Source organism: Tamandua tetradactyla, chromosome 24 (assembly GCF_023851605.1).
Source record: "Tamandua tetradactyla isolate mTamTet1 chromosome 24, mTamTet1.pri, whole genome shotgun sequence".
Taxonomy (NCBI): domain Eukaryota; kingdom Metazoa; phylum Chordata; class Mammalia; order Pilosa; family Myrmecophagidae; genus Tamandua; species Tamandua tetradactyla.
Genome location: NC_135350.1, coordinates 14812599 through 14831402, shown reverse-complemented (window position 1 = coordinate 14831402; position 18804 = coordinate 14812599). Strand labels below are relative to the sequence as shown.

The following is an 18804-nucleotide window of genomic DNA, read 5'->3' as shown; positions in this document are numbered from 1 at the left end:
ATTTTCCTGGTTTAAAATGGAATGAATATTCTTTATGGAAAAATTAGATAAGCTGGAAGAAAAAAAAAAACCTAAAGTTCCATCACTAATTCTCCCACTTTTGTCTCCCCAGCCACATTCTTCCCCAACAGAGATTTCTCTATGCATTTATAAACACACACACACACACACACACACACACACACACACACACACACACACACACACACACCAAATGATAACAGATTGTTTATACCTGTTGTTTGTACCTTTTAAACTTAATATATCCTGGAGGTTTTTCACTCTCAGTTGCTGTAGAGTTGCTCCATTCTTTTTATCTGCAGCATAGTATTCCATCATATGGATGTTCCCCAATTTATTTAACGTTTTCTATTCGTGCATATTTCGATAGCTTCCAATCTTTTGCTATTACCAACGATGTGGTAATTAATATCCTTTTGTTATATGCTTTTGCAATTGCGAGAGCATGACTGGAGGGTAAATAAATTAATGTCCTTGTATTATATGATTTTGCAACTGCAAGAACATGACTGGAGGATAAATAACTAGAAGTGAATTTGGTGGGTCAGTTGGATAAGGGCATTTGTGTTTCTGATTGAAACTTTATTGCCAAAGTACTTTCCATAAATATCATGCCAATTTATATTTATGCCCACCAGCCAGGCGTGGGGGTGCCTGTTTGCTCACCCCTTTGATAACACTGTGAGATCAAACTTCTGGGTGTTTGCCAGTCTGAAAAGTGAAAATAGTGCCTTGTATTTTAATGTGTATTTCTTTTATAAATAGGGATGAGTATCTTTTACATAAGTTTAAAGAACCTATTTCCTTTTCTGTGAACTCTATGTTCATATTTTTGCCTTTTTTTCTCCTTGATGTCATAGCTGTTTATATAGTAATAACATTAGCCTTTTGTCTGTGATATGAGTTACAAGCATATTTACCAATTTGCTGTTTATCTTTTACTTTGTTTAGTTAAATTTCTATGCAGAAAGTTTTATTTTTGTGAAGTCGAATATCTGGGCCTTATTTTTTATGACTTAAGGATTTCACATTATACTTAAAAAGGCTTTTCCCCAAATTGATTCCTTTAAAAATCCTTCCGTGTTTTATCTTGTTCATATGAATTCATATTTGTTACACATCTGGAATTTATTTTGGTGGAAGACATAAAGTTAAAAAAAAATAGTTTTAAAAATATTTTCCAAAAATAAATAAATAAATAAATGGCATTTGCCTCAATGCCATTTATTGAGTAATCAATCTTTTCATTACTATTTTGAACAATTATTAGAATATCAAATTGCCTCATGAATTTGGGTATATTTCTGGACATCCTGTTATACCCCATTGATTAATTTTTTCCAGGCATGTGCCAATAACACTTTGCTTTAAAAATTGTGGTTTTATTATATATTTTAAAATCGGTTTGAGCTTCTTCCCTCCTATTAGACTTCTTTTTCTGGATTTTCATGGTTATTCTTGTTTGCTTATGGATGTGGAAAGCAACTTGTCTAGTTCCCCCACAAAAATCCTATTGACTTTTTTTTTGAAATGTTAAATTTACAAATCAATATAATATTGACATTTTAAGATGTTAAGTCTTTGTCTGAGAACATGATATTCCTTGCCTTTTTAAAAGTTTTTTTTTATATCTAGTGCCAGGTTCTTTTAATATCTGCTCCAATAGAGAAAATCCTTTCTAATGAAGTACTGGCAAGAAGATGAGCTTCTGGAGAGTTATTCAGACAGAGCAGGATTTTGGCCTAAATATATATATATTTTTTATCTTTGAGAGACATTTTTCTAATTATCTAAATATATATGGTCAATGATTTTTGTACTTGTGTAAACATATTAGTAATATATAAAAGCATTAAATATATTCTCCTGTGTAGTTTTCCCCTATGGATATGATAAGAGGCTAGCAAGATGATTTTCTGTTCTCTGATATTGCTTTCTTTCTCTCTCGCTTTCTCCTATTTTTATTATTTTATCTTATTTTAATGGGCTTTCTAAAATACATCTTTTATTTTGGAGTAATTTTAGATTTACAGAAACATTGCCTTCCTATATTGCACTACTCTACTCCATTATTTAACCTAAATGTATATATATATATATATATATACATCAAAAATCAACTCTTTTTATGCCTTTGTAATGTCTCTCAAATACTAATAACTAATGATAAGGTTGCCACGGTCATTTTGATGAAACCATTGCTTATTAAATTGATAAATGATTCTCTTTTGATACAGTCCACATTGTCCTCATCTGCAAAGATAAGCAATATGGTTTAGTGGTTAAATGCACGGAGTTAAAAATCTGAGTTCAAATCCTAGCTCAGATACCTATCAGCTATATAATCTTGGGCAGTTACTTAATGTCCCTGAGCCTCAGTTCCCTTCTCTGTAGAACGGAGAAATAATAGGCACGCCCAGAAATAATGCATGCAGGGCTGCTAGCACATAGAAGTTTTTAATACCACGTAGTTTTTATACACTGGTCATCTTCCATCATGCTAGTTTTCAGTCAACTTTCTGTCCAACACATCCCTTGGGACCACAGCTTGGAAATTAACTTAATTTTCATGCTGTGAAGGAGCAGGTAGGTCTGGGGAGAAGCTTGGGTAATAAGGGTTCTGGGCAATTGCAGAGACCATGCTGAACCCCAGCCTCCCTTCTGTCCATGCATTGCTAGTTTCTTCTGTACTGAATGTGGTTTTCCTGGGTGTGCTGGTGGAAAGGGAGAATTGGTTCAGATACACATGGACGCTGGAGAATTGCTCCCCTTCTCTCAGGTAGCTCTAGCTCAGGCTCTGTGTGCGGCTGCAGTGCTTGAGGGCATCTGTCCTGCGGCATTGTCAGAGGCGGGTTGGCGCAGGCTGGGGTGGCGTGCATAGGCCCAATCCTGGCTGTCTCTTCCGTGGCTGTGGAGTGGGCTCCCACAGACAGCCTCTGCTAAGGGTGACTCTGGGTCCTTCTGGACGCCTCTTCTAGACTCTGCTGCTAAAGGGAAATTTCCTAGTTTACCTGGGAGCGTTTGGAAAAGACTAGAGAATAGGAGAGGAGGGGAGAGGCAGCTCAGGAGAGAGATTCTGACTCCGAGTCTTTCTGGGAGATTTAATTGTAATTAACATTTTTCAATCAATGGTATTATCTCTGCAAAACTTGACACATTTCATAATATGGAAATAAGTGCTTCTGGCTTTAGGTATAATGGCCTTCCATTCCCGCTCACATATTTCTTTATCTTGAGGTGATGCTCCTGATTTCTTCTTCTTTTTCATTCTTATTTTTAAAATCATGTTTATAAAATTCTACTCTCTCTCTCTCTCTCTCTCTCTCTCTCTCTCTCTCTATATATATATATATATATATATATATATATCTTTAAAAGTTACAGTATTATTGCAGGTTCTGAATGGAAAAATCTTTATGAGAAAAAAAGATCTTTAAGTTAAAAAGTTGTCCTCCAAGAGGGAAAATTCAACTTCCCCATTTGAAGAAGGGCTGATAATCTTGCAAGCAGTGAGGACAACAAAATCAATAGGCTGAACCCTCAAACTTGGGGTTTGTTCATATGAAACATCCCCAGAAAGGATAGGCTAAATCTACTTAAAATTAGGCCTAAGAGTCACCCCCAGAGAACCTCTTTTGTTGCTCATATGTGGTCTCCCTCTCTCAGTCAAAACCGCAAGCAAACTCACTGCCTTCCCTGTCTCTTCATGGGACATGACTCCCAGGGGTGTAAACCTCTCTGGCAAAGTGGGACACAAATTCTAGAATGAGCTGGGACTCAGTATGGAGGGATTGAGAAAACTCAATATTGAGGGGGAAGAGAGAAATGAGACAAAATAAAGTGTCAGTGGCTGAGAGATTTCTAACAGAGTCGAGAGGTTATCCTGGAGGTTACTCTTAGGCATTATATAGATAATCCCTTTTTAGTTTAAAGTGGTAGAAGGGTAGTGTCTGTAACTGTCTGGTAGTCATGTTTCTTTAAGATGATCGTATAGTGATATAGGTTTCGCAAAGTAACTGTATGATTGTGAAAACCTTGTTCTGATGCTCCTTTTATCTACGATATGGACAGATGAGTTAAAAATATGGATTAAAAATAAATAAACAATGGGGGAACAAGTGTTAAAATAAATCGAGTAGAGGGAAATACTAGTAGTCAATGAGAGGGAGGGGAAAGGGCATGGTATATTTGAGTTTTCTCTTTTTTATTTCTTTTTCTGGAGTGATGTTAATGTTCTGAGAAATGATCATGGTAATGAATGCACAACTATGTAATGATATTGTGAGCCATTGATTGCACGCCAAGTATGGAATGTTCATACATTAAGAATGCTTGCATTGTATGTTGATCAATTTTATTAACAAAAATTTTTTTTAAAAGTTGCTTTCTCTAATGATGGTGTCCTTTATAATTTTTGGAAATATCTCATAGATAATGTATAGCCTCCCTCAAGCCTATTTAGCAACAAAAATAATCCCCACATCTAGTAATAAATAATCCACATGCCTACAGAATTCTTGCAGACATACACACTATTTGTTTCAAGGTCAGGAACATAAGAAGAAATAAGGTTGATTTTTGGCATATTGTGACCTTGTCGAATAGACTGACAATTTTTTTTCTTTGCTGCAGTATATTTTATAGAGGATATTTGGTTACATTTTTACCACTTTCTTACTAAGCTGTGGTACAGATCTTTTTATATTTGAGCATGAATGTAAATTATCAATAAAATATTTTGGAAAAGAAAGAAGCTTAATAATTCATTTCTGCATTGATTTTTTTTTTCTTTCTTCCAGGAGAACCATTCAGCTAATAAGGAAACCTCTTAACACAGAGCAGAACAAGATAAGGTAGGGTTTCAGAGAGAATAGCTGTTTATCATCAAAGCAAACTGAGTTCCACACAGGCATGGTATATTACACACCAAGATGAAGGTAAATGCTCCATGGTTTTTATGAGTAATTTACTGTGCTTATATAAATGTACCAGAGCTTCTAGAATTCTTTCTGATCATATTACTTGCTTTTCTGTTCTTAAAAAAAGACAAATAATAAAATGCAATAATAAAAAAAGTCCGTTTGGGTTTATCTCTGTTGTGCCAGAGAGAAGCGATTTGTTCCACATGATAGATACCGATTTGATGATTCCATATAATGAAAGTTGACTAGACTTTCCTTTATTGAAGTGTCTTTACTCAGTTTTTAAAAGTAGGAATTTTACTTGGAGTTATGTATTTCTCAAGTTAATTTATATTTTATAAATACGTGAAATTATTAATTCATTCTATCTGTGGCATATGTGGACCCTGCAGCTTCTATGGTAGTGCTGTTATCTGTTGTAGGGATGCAAACACGCTCTTTGATGTGTTATTCTCGGGGACTTGGAAGGATAAAGATGGAATACATACTTATTCCACCCAGCTCTCCAGATGGGCTGAAAATGCAGCAGTGGGTTATATGCATTTCCTTAGAGGAGTGTTGCAACTCTCTAATCTGTACCATATTGTAGGAAACCCGAGAGACCAGCATGTTCACTGCCCAGAGAACATTCTCCCAGGCCAGGGCCAGTGAGAGAAGCTCTGTCTTCAGCTTGCTGCCGCTCTATGCCCCTCTACCGGCAGGACTGTGCTCTGCCCTCCGGGATGGGGCACTGGGCATTGCCAGTCCATGGACGTCCCTTCCCATGCACGCTTGCCTCACTATGTGGCATGGGGTCCAGGAAAAATGCCCAAAGTGGACACTCCTACTTCTGTTACCCCTAAGACCACGCATAATGCCAGCCTATGTCAGATCCTGTTCTAAGGGTTTTATTTATATTAACTCACTTAATCCATGATTTACACATGAGGAAACTGAGGCACCGAGTGTATACATTGTATACATTTCTTATTCTTTAGCTCTGTTTTTTGTGAATGCAGACTGGCCTTGGAACATTATTCTTTTATTGAATTCATTCTTTCAGTTCAGAAATAAGTCTTGAGAGATATTACGAACCAAGCACTGTGTTAGGGGCTGAGAACACTGTTGTGACCAAAACAGGCATAATGGTGGCCCTGCCCCACAAGGCTTACAGGCCAGAGGGAAAGGCAGATCGTTACAAAACTGTGGGGTGGTTAGGGATGTACTGGGTGCTCTGGGACAGCTAAGCAGGCAGATCTAATCTGGCCTAGCAGTCAGAGCCTTTTCTTAGCAGGGGAGTGGGAATTAGCCAAATGAAGAGAGAAGAGAACTTTGGTCCAGGCAGAGGAAACTCCATGAGGGAGGGGAGTGGGAAGCCTGTGAGTTAAAGAGAACAATGTGTACTTGAGGAGCTGAAAAACTAAGGTCAAGCCTGGAGCATGGAGTTGGAGAGAGAGAGTGGGAAAGAGGGCCCTGGAGAGGTGGGCAGGACTAGGAGGTGGAAAGCCTGGTAAGCCACCGAGAGTTTGGACTTTAAAGTCAAAGAGAAACCTCTAAAGGGTGTTAATTAGGAAAGCGATGCGATCATATGCACACCATCAAAAACGGCTTTCTGCTGCTCCATGGAGAAGGCTCTCAAGCAGAGGCAGAGCTGGGTCTGGGGGGACGAATTAGGGGGTGGTGGCGCTCATCCCCCGACCCTTGGAGATACTGCCGATGAGTTCTCTCCTCAACAGCAGGCACTCGGCTGAACTGTGAAGTGCCAACATTCCCCAAAGGTCATGAGCAATAACGTGCGTGATTTCTGCAGCCAGGTCAGACTGGTCTAAGGTTCTGGAAGCCTGTGTGCTCAACTGCAGAGCGTCGGAGAGAAGGAGGGTTTAGAGACAAGGTCTTTGGATGTTTGCTCACTCATTTGTTCATTCAAGCAACAGTTCAATGAGCGTGTTGGCATTCAAATTTTAATTCAATTAATAATTGATTATGATGACAGCTCCCATATCTAGAGTGCTCACCAAGCACTGCTCTAGGCGTTTATGTGGACTACCTCATTTATTTTTCACGATGACCCTCTGAGGTTGCTACTTATCTTATCCCCGCTTTCCAATTAGGGGAGCTGGGAGGAGAAAGCTTAAACGACTTGCCTGGTTCACAGAACTGCTGTGCAGAGTGGGGCCAGGATCCCACTATCTGAATGGATAAATGAACGAATGAATGGGAATCATCCCCCGCCTCCTCTTATTTGCCGCTAATTGCATGTGAGAATGCTATCTGATTGTGAACTTTTGGCTGACAGTGAATGTTCTCCACTGTCTTCATGTGGATTATACAGCCATCTGTGGCCCACTCAGTTCATCATCTCTGATGTGACTCAGACCGTAGAATGGAAAAATAAAAATAAAATCACTGACTTTTCTATGTTGTGGGAAACATGCTGCACTTAGGCAGTCAGTTAGAACTGTAGGGAAAATGCAAATGCAAAAAGAAACCATTCTCTGATTCTTAGGGCATTTATAGTTAAGTTGGAGCACACACAGCCACAAAGGTTAGCAACATCCTCAGCAGCAGCCTGAGCTGTATCATGGTTTTTGTTCACCTTGGGCACTTTGCCTTTGTGGGCCACCTTCACACATTAAAAAAAAAAAATTAAATATTATATTTTATGCTACACTGGTATAAAGACAGATATAATCCAGATTGGATTCACTATTATATAGTTGTTATTGCATAATAGTATAACTATGGATATTTATAAAAAATAAAACCTTATTTATTAAATTATGTATTGATCAAATAACTATTAATATATTAAGATAATCAAAATGAATAATGTAATTATGACATAAATAAATGATTATTTATTTTCTTCTTATTTTAAAAGCAAGTAAAATTAATGCAATTTGTGGGCCCCTAAACCCCCCTGCCTATTGTGCCTAAGGTCTAAATCAGCTTCCAAATCAATGACATGGTAAGCAAAGAATTAGAAGAAGAGGAAATTGTTTTAATCTGAACTATGACTCGAGGGGATTCAGAATTAGACAAAAAGTTGGAGCTAAGGGTCAGTTCTCAGAGCAAGGCAAAGGAAAAAATGCATGGCTGAGTAAAGTCCAAGTACAGCAAGAAGGAGAAGGGGACAGGTGCATAGAGAGAGAATGGAGTTCCCCTTTTATCTGATGCCAGCTGGGGAGAAGGCACTGTGCAGGGTGAGGCAAGGACCAACAGGGCCAGTGTGTCTGGGGAAGGGCTCAGGAGGGCCCAGCGTGGGTGCTGGGTGATGGCCCAGACCCTGACAGCCAGACAGTGGGGGAATGGGAGGCTTGGGGAACGGCAGGCGAGGCAAGACTGTGCAAGACAATCCGGAAAGGCAGAATGGAGCAGGAGGATGTGGAGGACACCATGAATCGGATCGCTCCGTGTGCGTGCAGCGTCATGCTGGTGTTCCTTCCTGCGCTGCAGAGCATCCTGTTCTTAGATGGCCTGGGGTCCGGCTCTTGATGTGAATTAGGCTCTCCCGATCAGATGCCTCTTGCACAACTTGAATCCGGACCTAAATTAGGAAAAGCATGGTGTAAGGCACAACTGTCCAAAAAGACGAAGCCCCAGAACTCAAGCCCATGTCGAGCCTCTGCTTGCATCTATCTAGTAAGTCAGGTCAAACAGCCGAGCCCAGAGTCAAAGGGGTGGGGCAGGTCACTACAAAGTTACTTGGCAAAGGGCGCAGATGCAGAGAGGGTGAAGCACTGGACCCTGGAAGGTAAGCCACCACAGGGAGTAACACGATACAATGCATGTGCTGAAAGGCCCCTGTGCCAGCTGCAGGGGAGCAAGAGTGGAAGGAGAGAAATGAGAGGAAGTGAGAGATGGTGGTGGCTCAGAGCAGGGTAGTAGTAATGCAGATGGTGAGAAGAGGTTGAATTCTGGATTATATTGAAGGTAGAGCTGACAGGACTTGCTGATGGCTTGGATGTATGAGGTGAGGGCAGCAAGGAATAAAAGAGGACACCTAGGTTTTTGGTCTGAGCAAGTGGATGTCACTTCCTTTGAGGCCCAATTGTCAAAAAATAATAGGTCTCATCGTGATTATGTGAGTGTATTCACTTTGTAATAACTCATGAAACTATACATACTGTACATTTATTTGTGTGGTTTTCTGAATGCATGTTAGTTCTCACTAAAAAATTTTAGCAGGAAGATGTTGAATAATAACTGAGAGTCAACCACACTATTTCATCTAACCTACTCCTCTTGGCTCATAAATGATTTTTTTGGAGTATCTATTGAATTTAATCTTTCTTTCCATCTCCCTTACTCTTGCTTCAGGTGAGACCTTTTGCCTAGACAGTTGCAGTAGAACTAACTTGTCTCACAGCCTCCAGCTCCTGGTCCATTCTCACATGCTAGTGAAATACCCTTTATAAAATATATCTGATCATGGCTCTTTTCTGCCCCAAATCTGTATAGACTAAAGTCAAAACTGTAATATATGATATAAACCCCCAATTTTTCAGGTTTGGCTTCTGTGTCTCTGGAACCTAATTTTCCACTGCTCTCTCCTTCTCAATCTACATTACAGCCTGCCTGGGCTGCTGGCAGTTTCCTCAATGCCTGGAGCTTGTGTGCATGTGTTCCTCTACTTTGAACACCCTTCACCCTTGTTGGCCTGCATAAGACCTCACTCAATTGCCTGCCCCTTTGTGAAGGCTTCCTGGTCTTCCCCTGCAAAGTTTCACTCTCTACTTTGTGCCAACACTTAGCCTTGTATGTCCATGCATTGTACACAAAGCACACTACATTGTAAATGTTGTTGTTTTGTTATCTCTCTAAAAAATTTATTTATTTTTATTGTGGTCATATTTGCCATTAAAAATATAGACTGCTTCACATATTTGCATGTCACCTTTGTGCAAGGGCCGTGCTAATCTTCTCTGTATTGTTTCAATTTTAGTATATATGTGGCCGCATAGAGTGCTGTAATTAATATTTCCCCATTTTCTTCATTAGAGAGGTTGTGAGTTTACAGAACAATCGGGCATAAGAGACTGGATTCCTGTATACCATCCAACCACCAACACCTTGAATTGGTGTGGAACATTTGTTACAATTGAGGAAAGTTGGCTTTTATAATAGTACTATTAATTAAAATCCATGTCTTAATTTAGGATTTGCTGTTGTGTATTGCAATGTAGTTCCACGTTTGTTTTTTTTAATTAGAGACGTTATGAGTTGACAAAACAATCACTGATAAAATACAGGATTCCCATACACCACTCCATCACCAACACCTTATGAATTAAAAAAGAAAATGTTCTGTTACCACATATACAGTCTAACATTTCCCCTTTTAATCACTTTCAGATATATATTTCCATGCTGTTAACTGTGTTCACAAAGTTGTGCTTCCATCACCATCATCCATTACCTAAACATTTCCATTTATTCCAAATAGGGACCCTGTACATTTTAAGCCTTAACTTCCTATTCCCTATCCCCACCCTGCCCCCTGGGAACTTGTGTTCTAGATTCTGCCTCTTAAGAGTTTGTTTATTCAAATTATTTCAAAACAGTGAGATCATACAATATTTTTCCTTCTGTGTCTGGCTTACTTCACATATGATATCTTCAAGATTCATCCATGCTGTCACATGTACCAGAACTTCATTCCTTTTCACAGCTGAATAATATTCTACCGCACCTATATACCATATTTTGTTTATCCATTCATAGGCTAATGGACACTTGGGTTGATTCCATCTTTTGGCAATTGTGAATAATGACATAATGAATATTGGTGTGCAAATATCTATGCAAATCCCTGCTTTCAGTTCCTTTGGGCATATACCTAGTAGTGGGATTGCCAGGTCATATGGTAGTTCTACAGTTAACTTTCTAAGGAAATGAAAAATTGTCCTGCACAGCTTCACTGTTTTACATTGCTACTAGCAATGAATGAGTGTTCCTATCTCTGTACATCTTCTCTAATACTTATTTTCTGGTTTGTTTGTTTTTTTAGTAGTACAAGTAGCCACTTCAATGGAAGTGAAACAGTATCTCATTGTAGTTTGAGTTGCATTTCCCTGGTGGTTAATGATGTTGAGCATCATTTCATGTGCTTTGTGGCCATTTGTATATCTTCTTTGTAGAGATGTCTGTTCAAGCCTTTTACCCATTTTTTGTTGCATTGTTTGTCTTTCTGTTGCTATATTTCTGTATATATTTTGGATATTAATCCTTTATTGGATATGTGATTTCCAAATATTTTCTCCCATTGTGTAGGTTGTCACTTTACTTCCATGATAAAATTCTTTGAAGAATAAAAGTTTGTAATTTTGATGAAGTTCCATTTATCTATTTTTTCTTTTGTTACTTATGCTTTGGTTGTAAAGCCTAAAAAACCATTACCTAACATAAGATCATGAAAATGTTTCCCTACGTTTCCATTTTGAGTTGATTTTTTGTATATGATGTGAGATAGGGGTCCTCCTATTATTATTATTACTTTTTGCAATGAAGATCCAGTTTTCCCAGCACCATTTTTTGAAGCGACTCTTCCTTCCCAATTGAATGGTCTTTGCCTGTTTCTCAAAAAATCAGTTGGCCATAAATGTGAGAAGTTGATTTCTGAGCTCTCAGTTCTATTCCATTGGTCTATATGTCTGTCCTTTTGCCAGTACTATGTTGTTTTGATGACTGTGGCTTTGTAATATGTTTTAAGATTGCGAACTGTGAATCCCTCAACTTTCTTCTTTTTAAAGATAGTTTTAGCTACTCAGGGCCTCTTACCCTTCCATATAAATTTAATGATTGCTTTTTCCATTTCTGCAAAGAAGGTTGTTGAGATTTTGATTAGGATTACATTGAATCTATAAATTGTTTTGAAAGGCATTTTAATTTTAAAACTGCCAGAATGTGATGTTTTAGTTTGCTAGCTGCCAGAATGCAATATTCCAGAATGGAAAGGCTTTTAAAAGGGGAATTTAATAAGTTGCTAGTTTACAGTTCTAAGACTGAGAAAGTGTCCCAATTACGAAGTCTATAGAAATGTTCAATTAAACGTATCCAGGGAAAGATACCTTGGTTCAAGAAGGCCGATGAAGTTCAGGGTTTCTCTATCAAGTGAGAAGGCACATGGCAAACACAGTCACAGTTTCTCACTTGGCTGGAAGGACACATGGCAAACAAGGCATCATCTGCTAGCTTTCTCTCCTGGCTTCCTGTTTAGTGAAGCTTCCCGGGAGGCATTTCCTTCTTCATCTCCAAAGTTCACTGGCTTGTGGTCTCTCTGCTTCTCGTGGCTATGTTGTTCTTCTCTGCTCTCTCATTCTCCAAAATGTTTCCTCTTTTATAAGACTTCAGAAACTAATCAAGACCCACTCAAATGGGTGGAGACATGCCTCTACATAATCCAGTTTAACAACCACTCTTGATTAAATCACATCACCAGGGAGATGATCTAATTTCAGTTTCAAAGGTACAATACTGAATAGGGATTAGAAGAAATGGCTGCCTTTACAAAATGGGATTAGGATTAAAACATGGCTTTTCTAGGGTACATGCATCGTTTCAAACCAGCACGCCGGACATGGAACAGCTTTTAAAAAAGGAATTTAATAAGTTACAATTTATAGTTCTAAACCTATAAAAATGTCCAAACTAAGGCATCTTGGGAAAGATACCTTAATTCAAGGAAGGTCAATGGATACAGTACACCTCTGTCAGCTGGAAAGTCACATGCTGGCATCTGCTGGTGCCTTGCTCCTGGGCTCTGTTGCTTTCAGCCTCTGTTCCTGTGGGGGTACCTTATGTTGCTTCTCTGGGGCTGGCCTTCATTTCTTGGCTTCCCTTGGCTTTCTCCAAGTTTTGGCTTGTTTAACATCTCTACTGGGCTCCAAGCATGCCTAAACATCCATGTCTCTCTTCTCCAAGTGCTGGCATTTGTTTCAGCTCTCTCTCTATCAGCTGTGCTTTCTCCAAAATGTTTTCTCTTTTTAAGAACCCCGGTAAACTAATCAAGACCCACCCTGGACTGGGTGGAGTCACATCTCCAACTTATCAAAAGGTCACACCCACAATTGGGTGTGCCACATCTCTGTGGAAATAATCTTATCCAATGTTTGCCACCTACAGTATTAAATCAGGATTAAAAGGCTGCTCCCACAAGATTGGATCAGTATTAAAACATGGCTTTTCTGGGGTACATAATACTTTCAAATCGGCACAAATAGTATTGACATCTTAATGATATTTAATCTCCTGATCCATGAAAGCAAAATATCCTTCCATTTATTGAGGCCTTCTTTAATTTCTTTTAGCAATGCTTTGTAGTTTTCTGTGTACAAGTCCTTTACTTCCTTTGTTGGATTTATTTCTAAATATTTTATTCTTTTGGTTGCTATTGTGAATGTTCAAGTTCATCGTCAAGAAATAAAAATAGTGGCATGTATTAAGGAGTACTGAATGTAGTTAAAAGAAAATTGCATCCTGATCAATGAAGTGGTGGGTTTCAGTGACTTAGGAGAGTGTTTTCTTAATGCTAAAACTCCTCACCATTGAGGATTTCTACCGCATTCTAAAGACAACACTATACACTCTGTATTATTTTATTGAATTCTCAGAACAATCCTGCAAGTTAGGTCTTATTACCCTCATTTCACAAATGAACACCTTTAGATCATGAACTGGATTCAAATCTGGGCATATTTGACCATAAAACCCAGTTCTTTCCAGTTCTTTCTATGAAAGCATTTGCAATAGATACTACTCTTTCACATTAACAGTTTTTCTTTGTGTGTACTATGCAAAGCATAGGAGAACATAAATCAAGTTTACTTATCTGAACTGAATGTATTACATTAGCAATTTCTTCAAGGGAAGGCAAACATATGCAAAGACAATGAGACAGATTCCAAAAATCTGATCCATCATCTATTACTTTAACCAAGAGAGATATACATATAGGTAGAAAAAGTAAGGCACACACTTGACCACCTATATTATGATATTTTATTTAATAACAAATACAAACAAATAATTGTTCAATTTCTACATTTTGTAAGATGAAAAACAATTTCAAAAACGGTGTCTTCAGCTTCAGTATGCATTGACAATGAAATAGCAGTTGCTAACAAATGAAGGTCTTTTCTACAGAAGCTTTCAGAATATTGGAAATTAAATAGATTCTTGGTTAGTCCTGTACTAAGTTGATTAACCTGTTTAATGAGCATATGAGAATGACCAAAGCTGACCTCACATCAAGGAGCCCTATTGTTGCTGTGTGCTGACCTGAATTGAATTGTGCACTGGGTTCTTTAATTGAACCACAGAGGTGCTGGAGAATGGAGTAGGTATTTTACGTGGCAGTGGATTTCTTCTCCCAGATGTGTTCAGTTACTTATCACTTTCAATACTATATTCTGGTTTTGCATATTCTGGCTCTGGACACTCTCCTTCATTGCAAAGGTTCAGAGTATAATAATCATCTTTGATACAGTTGATGATGGCAATCAGTTTAATTTATATGCTCAAACGTATTTTCATGTAATTTGAATTTGCAAAGGTGTTTCGGAAAAAAAAATCTGTAAATAAGTCAACAGTGAATAAATTATTATCCAAATAGTCTTGGGGACTCCTTTGAGGCATCCAGCCTGAGATTTCAGCCTCCAAGAGTATCGTTAGAGACAGATGTTACTTCCTTATTTAGCACCATCAACAAAGGCCAACTGTTACTTTAAACTCAAAGTACAGACTGTAGAAAAAGGGAAGTTAGTTCTTAAGTTGATAACATTGATTTTTTAAAATCCCCAAACTCAATAACATTTATAGCGGTTTTCTTTCCAGTTCCTTTTTAACTTATTATTGTAAGTAATTTGAAGGTACTTGAGCTTTTCATTGTGGCCCTTTTGTTTTTTAACCCTGACTTCGGCTGCTTAAGCCTTAAAAAAAAATAAGCTGTATTAAAATCTCTGTGCAGAAAGATATTTTGTTGTTTTTTATTTGGGGAAGAGGAGGAGCATATATAAATAAGGGTAAAGAAACTGCTGCCCCTTGCGCTGCACTCCTCTCTATCCCTTCCTGGGGTGCAAAGTAGACTACTGAGAGAAGGAAGGAGCTCAAATGACCTCCGTCATCCACTCTGCTTTTTATCATGTGTGACAACGTCCCTGGCTGTAGACATGAAATGGTACCTACTCCAGGATGGGCGAGAGGAAGTGAAAGCAGTGGAAACAGCAGTGGGGATCAAAATGATCACATGGGATTAGGGGAGGTCACAGTGTGCACGTCTCACATTTATGAAGTAGCCTGCATAATCCAGAGGCAGTCTTAGATCCTCAAAGCTGCCTTATTGCTTTTATTATTATTACTGTTTTTCTTTCTTTTCTTCTCCTGCTGCCTATTATGCTCATTTAGTTTCCTGTTCTAAGACTAACTTGTACTATGATTTTAGGACATTCATTTAACTTCTTTGGGCTTCAATTTCCTTGTCCATAAAGTGAAGGCATGCTACATTACCTACAAGGCTTGTTCCAGTAAATGAGTTGTCTGTTATTTTGTGGTAGTTTTATCACAATATTTTACCAGAAAAATGGCTAAAACTATTTCCTAAAAATCTCTTCGTTTTTGAGATTTAAAAATCTTTGGATTTTACACTTACTTCCTCCATAAATATTTTAAAAAAACAGACAAACAAAACAATAGCCCATGGGTTATAGATAATTTAATCGGCAGACAAGGTAACTGGACTCTAGATAGTTTCAAAATGACGTTTCTTTTTCCCCACTGCCCAGAATTGTCATTAGCGTTCTGAGGAGAAGTAGCTACATTTGTCCATGTTGGTACATAATCACAGTCAGCGACAGAATCATGCTAAGAAAGTTGGGAAGGGCTGAGGCAGGAAAAGGTGCTTGTGTCATTGGCAAAATCCCATTAGGGGTAATTGTATCTCCAAATAGGAAGCATTATATTATATTATTCAGGGAAGATTGCTAGCGCATCAGCTGTACCTCTCCTTCACACAGTTAAGACAGCAGGAAGCTAAGGAATCTTTGTCCCTCAGCACGTCTGGCCACCACTAATCCTACATCTAAGTGGACATATTATGTTTCTTCGTTGTGGTGACTGCAGAATGCCACCGTGGGGCCTTCTTGCCGATGTTGACAATAGCAGCAGAAGCTTGGAGACACGTTTCTGGCAAAGCGGTGATTGTTTCACCTTCCTGAGGTAGCTCAGGTGGGGACTGTCCTTGACACGGATGGCGTGGTGGTGGCACTGGGAGGTGGGAGTGATGAGGATGGAGCGTACAGAAGAGGGAAGAGAGGCAGGGTCAACGGAGGGTGGTCAATTGAGATACAGGTCCCGTTTTGGGCGCAACTGTCCCAGAAGCTATCTGCCTATTAGTACTCTTTCTTCATCACCAGAAATCTCTTTTGCCTGCCTTTTGGATTGTTTCAAACACCTATGTCTAAACTCGTTCTGATTCACATTTTGGTTCAGTGTAGCTAGAGGTGGGGGCAGCATCAGGTTATGCCAGCACATCTGGGTATTGGTTCTCCTATGTCTTCAGGCCCTGTGCAGAGAGAAGACTCATTCTTCTCAGGGACCACAGCCCTTCAGCAGTCCTCCTCAAGAAGTTACACTAAAGCACAAGGAACTAATGGTAAAGGGCTGGAGGTCAAGTTTCTGATCCTAAGTCAGAAAGCTGGTTAACGAAAATAATGTCTAGACCTGTGAGGAGGGTAGGGACGGACTGTGACCATGTCAGCAAGAGAATGTGAAGATGCCCATCTCACTTCACGGATCACCAAGTTTAGATCAAGCTCTGAGTTTGCAGAGCTGCAGTTCTTATACTGCAAACATTGGAGGTGAAAGGAACTAATAAATATTTTAGCAGGATTATAGTTGATTATTTCCTGCCTTTGGGAAAAGATGGCTCAGATGTGGCCGCGTTGTGTAACTCTCAGGTAATGGGCTTTGGAACTAATTCCTCATTCCTCAGTTCAGCCTTGGGCCCAGCCACACCAGAAGAGTGAGCTTGATCCAGTTTCTTGAATTCTTTGAGCTTTAAGTTCTTCAACCGTAACCTGGACTTGCTATTGGGAATGGCTGCTTTGAGGATCCAATAAGAGAATCTTTGTGAATGTTCATTGTAATGTGCTATATGCATTTTGATCTTCTGCCCTGGCCGTAGCAGGTTTGTAAGGACTCTATTACGCACATGTTTTTTATATTAGCCTAATTGTAAGTTCCATTTTATATTTCTATTTTTTTCTTATTATTTTTGCCTAATCTGCGAATGGAAAATCATTTTTGGGAAAAGAGAAGGTATATATAAATAAATAATTTTTAATTATTATTTTGTTGGTGGAGTGCTAAAAGAATAAGAAAGATATGCTAATGCCATCAGTCCCCACTTTAGCACCAACCCAGGATCAGTCCTGCTAGCTAATACCAACTGCAATCACTGACTTGTGTAGTGTCATCACCCGTGGCCCCTTACTTAACTTTCTAGAAGAGGTGGTACTTGATCAGTGGTTAGGTGATCAAGGTAAGGGTTTATGAAAACTGATGAGAGTCACTGACCAGCTTGATAACCAAGATTAACTGGTCATCTTGTATAGCCCAGGAATGGACAGATCTTGGCTTCAGGCTATGGGCAGACCAGGGCCACCAGCTTGGTGGGACCTTTCCCTGATGCCACCACAGGTTATCTCCCTGTGGAGATGCATCCCAATTCACATACCTGGAAATGCTAGGAAAAATTCCATCATACCTTCATTCCATAAACATTCAGTGAGCCCTTATCACTCATCAGTCTCCATGGCAGGCACACTGGGTGATGTGAGAGTGGAGAGAATATGGTCCCTGCCCTCTGGGTGTGTGTGGTACAGTGGAGAGATGACTATGCAGGTAACTAAGCAGCTAGCACACTAAGGAGGTATGGCAGTGTGCTAAGGTGCACAGCCTCTGCAGTTGGTCTGCCCTGTCACTAACCAGCTGAGGCACCAGTCTCTCAGTGCCTCAGTTTCCTTATCTATAAAGTGAAAATAATAATGGTACTTTCTAGGGTGAGGATTACTTAAGTTAAAACACATAGAATAGTGCCTACCTTCACAGTAAGTGCTTGAGAGATGATGTTGATAGCAATGATGAGATGAGGAAGAGGAGGAGGAGGAGAAAGATGGTGGTGATGATGATAACAATGAGGAGGAGGAGGATGGTGGTGATGAAGATGATGATGATGAGAAGGAGAAAGATGGTGTTGATGGCGATGGTGAAGATGGCGGTGGTGGTGGAAATAGCTGCTCTCCAGGTAGGACCTGTTACCAGAGGACATACTGATTTTCTCCAAGAGTCTGGGGAGGACCCTGCAGGAGGTCCTACTGAGCACAGGAGAAGGAGCATGCTCTAGGTGGAGGATGCCGGACTGTGGATGCAGTTAGGGTGGAGAGGAGTACGTTCTGAGAGCTTTTGGGTCAAGTAGAAACTGCCCTCAACTCCAGAATGCTAAGCTCAGTACCAAAGTGAAAGCAAGCATGATATGTTTCTGTCTCAAGGAAATTTTGTTTGTTACCATTAGGTATAACTGCCTGGGCCAGAAAAATACTGTTTGTTAAGAAATACTTTTGGCACCAATATAGCCAGTGTCTACACTGGCAGGGAGGTCAATAATAAGAACCACTTATATTAATTAATTCTAAGTTGAGGGAAAAAAACTTGTTATGAAAATGAAGGGTTTAAAAATTCTGAATGAATTTTAGAAGGTTGATAATGTGATCTGAGTTTAGCTAATTATTGCTTAACCCTCCATATCATTTAAAGAAAAATGGCTCAGGCAGGTTGAATATCCTGCAAATGATATCAGTGATAAAATCCTGGCATTTTTTTTTGT

General features: G+C 39.2%; 1 pseudogene; it reads right to left on the bottom strand.

The window, feature by feature from the left end:
* Positions 1-9784: 9784 nt before the first annotated feature.
* On the bottom strand, positions 9785-9884 carry LOC143668663 (U6 spliceosomal RNA; annotated as a pseudogene).
* Between the last annotated feature and the right edge of the window lie 8920 nt (positions 9885-18804).